The following is a 4,410-nucleotide window of genomic DNA, read 5'->3' on the forward strand; positions in this document are numbered from 1 at the left end:
CCCTTGGCACTTTCAAGTGGTATCTAGACTCTTATGAAAATGTGGTTGGATAAAATTTAGAGATTTACATCTGACTTGAGTTTTCAGATTGTTTCCTGAGAGATGACACTGACTGGGTTGATGATGGAGATGGGGAGAATGGGGTGATTGTAATTTAAATATTTATTATTTGTGTAATTAGAGTATCTCCATAAAGTTGTTCTCAGATCCTATTAGGAGGTAATTCCATGAAGGCAAGGACGGGGTTCTTTTAGTTCACATTTGTAGCCTCAGTGCCAAAACAGTCTTTAGCACATAAACACTCAATATTTGGTGAATGAATGCACACATAAATGAATGAACAATTAGATGAATGAATAGTGGAGGACAGGGCAGGAAGAAATAGGAAGGACAGGGAAGGCATTTCTGCTGGCTCTTGGAGTGAATGTCAGAACGGATATGTTTACATTGGGGGCATGGTACAGGAAATAAAGCATTAAAAAGCCTTGAGATATTGAATCAAAATTCTGTCCACTTCACATATTTTATTGGAGATGGTCCTTGCTCATCTCTGCAGGACTCTGCAGAAAAGTCAAAATCTTGTGTTTACTCATCTCATAGGCCTTGGAGTCAGCTGGACCTGGCTTTACATGTCATAGCTCTGGGGCAAGTTACCTAGTCTTCATCTCCAGCCCCATTATTTTTGAAACTGGAAACTGATGATTATCTGACAACATGTCTGTGAGGATTAAAAATGAAGTGGCCAGAATCATTTCATATAGAGGCTCAATGAAGCCTTTCTTTTTCTTTATAGCACTTGCTGTTCTTCCTGCCCTTCCCCACCGGCTGCTCACTCATCATCAGCCAATTTTATTTCCAAATCAGTCCATATTTTCTTTGTTAATGGAAAAAGTAAACTGTTTAAATAAATGATGACAATTATAGCACATTTGAATTTTAAAGAGAATCCTGGCAAATAAATTCTGGATAAAATGGATAATTTCAAAGACTAAAGCCAGTCAGAACAAATAACACAAGACAAATAATATGAGCAATTATTTGCAATAAGGAACTGAAAGTCTCAAGTTGTTCTTCCAGAGTACACTTGAGTTCTTATTAGTCATAACTTTATATTTATACAATCAACATAAATGAGGGTTTCCAAAGATTTTATTAGCATTAATCCATCTTCACAATTGGTGCTATTTTATCCCATTTTCAGACATAGAAGGTATTTAAAGTTACAAAAGAAATGAAGCATTCTTTTGGCTTCCAAGTTTGATAGATTTTTTTTTTCAGGGAAATCTCTGGGGTTTATTTAAAACAATTCTTTGAGTGAAATTAAACATTAATTACCAAATTATTATTTCATGTTTTAGCCACATAGATGAATGCACTTTTGCACACAGATTTATAAACTTTTTAAAAAGCAATAGCTCAACTGTTATACAGCACAGTAGTTGTCTTTCATAAGTATGAACCAATATAAAATGAACAAGCTTTATCCATCAGTACACTCTTACATTTATCTTAATTGACTAAAAGTATCCCTTGATTCTTCTGCATATTGATCAAAATATTGTGACAATGACATAGGGAAGGAAATTATCCTATTTAAAATACTGGTAAAAACAAAGTTACTCTGAACCAAGCTTTATTAGATATGTCAAATAATCATCCAATTTTTAAAAACTATATTTTCCTTTAAAATGCCAAGAAGATATAATTAACTCGCTACATGTTCTGCTTAAACTAGTAATAACTATAATAAATATTTGAAGGTAGAATTATAATCTAGATCTCTTTATAAAATTATCTCTGTTTATTACATTTGTGAGTAAAAACAATCTAGTTTAAGTGAAAGGTAAATAAAACGCAAGTTATAAAATAAGTAAAGGGCAATGCTTCACTTGAGATTTTAGATTTCTTCTTCTGTCAAGACTCAGGCCTGAGACTGAAATACCTTTTTACTCAGGGAGAAGTAGGAGTCATAAAGTGTTTTTGCCTAATCACTGGTATGTCAGGGCTTTTCTGCAGGATTGGAGGGGCAGTGTCCCCCAGAGACAGCCTGTCCTGTGGCTATCACCGCAATTCACTGTGTGCTTCCTGAGAGTACCTGGGATGTAAAGTGTTTAGTCACTACGCCTACTCTATTCTTTTTCTCTTCAAATAAAGTCAGTTGTGAGTGAAAAGCTATTTCTTGGCATTTCTTAAATTTAACTCATTGTGTGCCTTCGAAAATGACAAAGCCTATTCTTCTCATAGGTAAAACTTCTCAAAGAAAGTACTTTCTCTCCAGCTGTGAAACTGATTGATGTTTTTAAAACCCCTGAAGAACTTCTGCTGGCAGCCAAGGGTGCATTTTCAAAGAAGAAATAGATGTGGCATGTGTTCTTATGTAAAGAAATATTCTTGATTTCTACTTGAAGGAGCAGTATCACTGCCCATGAGGTACTGAAAAATCAGTGCAATTAATCAACATTTAAAAGCTGATTTTACTGGGCTTTCCTGGTGGTGCAGTGGTTGAGAATCTGCCTGCTAATGTAGGGAACACGGGTTCGAGCCCTCGTCTGGGAAGATCCCACATGCCGCGGAGCAACTAGGCCCGTGAGCCACAACTACTGAGCCTGCGTGTCTGGAGCCTGTGCTCTGCAACAAGAGAGGCCGCGATAGTGAGAAGCCCGTGCACCGCGATGAAGAGTGGCCTCCACTTGCCACAACTAGAGAAAGCCCTCACACAAAAATGAAGACCCAACACAGCCAAAAATAAATAAATAAACAAATGTGGGGTTTAAAAAAAACCCAAAATACTGATTTTACTAATGCTTAAATATTTTAAAAATTAAATTTATAAAAATATTGGTATATTTTTAGACTACTATAACACTGCAGAGATGGCCCAGTTATGAATGACCAAAATGCTGTATTTTTTAGGAGGTTGTTCAGAGCCAGAAAAGTCATTAAGAAGCTATTTAGTAGGGATCAAGTACATGGGAATATCTCTATGTATACTTTGAAATATCTGTCTTATTGGAAGAAAGAAGAAGGAATACAAAGGAGAAGAAAGAAAGGAGTAAAAAAAAATAATCAGATTTCTTACTTCTGATTTTAAGGAGGTATTGCTGTCACCTGAGCTGTCCCTTTATAATTGTGGCATTCTTCAATAATCCGAGGTAGGTGAGAGCTTTAGGGACTTCTCACACAAATTTTAAACTAGGTTGTATATTATAATAAAAGCAATTTTCAGACAAATTTTGCCATAATTAAATACTTATTAGCAGGCAAACGTAAAAATACTAAACAACCTATTCTTTCCGACTTGCTTACGTTCCAGTTTATCCTTAAGGAACTGTGATAAGTACTTTGCACGGAACTTTTATTGGAGGCAGATGCTCCAATGTTTTAACAAGATCAGGTAATCATTTAATCAGATAGGGAACAAAATTCTCATGCTTAAATGAGCTAACAATAACGATTATAATAAATATTTCAAGATAAAATTATAATGGAGATTTTTTAAATGAACTGATCTCTATGCTTATTAAGTTGGTGAATAAAAACAATCTAGTTGAAATGAAAGGTAAATAAAACACAACTGTAAGCTAAGTAAAAGGCAGAGCAGAAGAGAGTCCTTGGAGACAAGATCTCCTTTCTAAAGAATCTTTGAATACTGTTCAGGCAACAGGGAAGATACTTGTACATTACTTAGCAATCTAATTTAGGATTACAAGATTAGGACATCAGAGGTAACAAGAATTTTAAAGATATCAATTTCGTGGCCACAACTTCCATGTATACCATTTCCTAAAATCATTGATTCTTCTTTTCTCACCTGTCCTTCACTCATCCATATTATACATGGTGCATTGCCCTGAGGACATCAAATCTGGATATTTAACAGAGACAATTATAAAACAGCGTTTCAGAGAAGTGTCCTTTAAATATAAATTAATGCAACTGGCTTGTAACTATTTTTATTTTAAAAAAAATTTTATTGAAGTAGAGTTGAAAAAATATGGACCGCTTCACGAATTTGTGTGTCATCCTTGGGCAGGGTCTATGCTAATCTTCTCTGTATCTTTCCAATTTTAGCCTATGTGTTACTGAAGTGGGCACTATAACTTTCTCCCTTAAAAATTTTTTTTGTAATATAGCTTTCTGGTTTGGGAATCGGTGCAATGCTTTCTCATTAGGTGAGGTGGCACGTGTCCCCCTTTCCTCTACTTTCTGAAAGATTTTGCATTAGAATGGTATTATTTCTTATGAAACATTTCATAGAATTTACTATTGAAGCTATCTGGGATGGAATCTCCTTGTGAAAGCCTTTTTACTTATAAATTCCATTTTTGTAAGGAGACGTTGCGCTATTCAGATTTTCCATTTTTTCATTGAAAGCTTGTTTTTCAGACTTATGGTGCATTTATAGTGCTT

General features: G+C 34.9%; 1 non-coding gene across 1 annotated transcript; it reads right to left on the reverse strand.

The window, feature by feature from the left end:
• Positions 1-3,988: 3,988 nt before the first annotated feature.
• Positions 3,989-4,095, reverse strand: LOC131742982 (U6 spliceosomal RNA). The gene has a single exon (XR_009331639.1). It is a non-coding gene; the product is annotated as a U6 spliceosomal RNA (small nuclear RNA).
• Between the last annotated feature and the right edge of the window lie 315 nt (positions 4,096-4,410).

The sequence above is a fragment of the Kogia breviceps genome, chromosome 15, assembly GCF_026419965.1.
Source record: "Kogia breviceps isolate mKogBre1 chromosome 15, mKogBre1 haplotype 1, whole genome shotgun sequence".
Lineage (NCBI taxonomy): Eukaryota > Metazoa > Chordata > Mammalia > Artiodactyla > Physeteridae > Kogia > Kogia breviceps.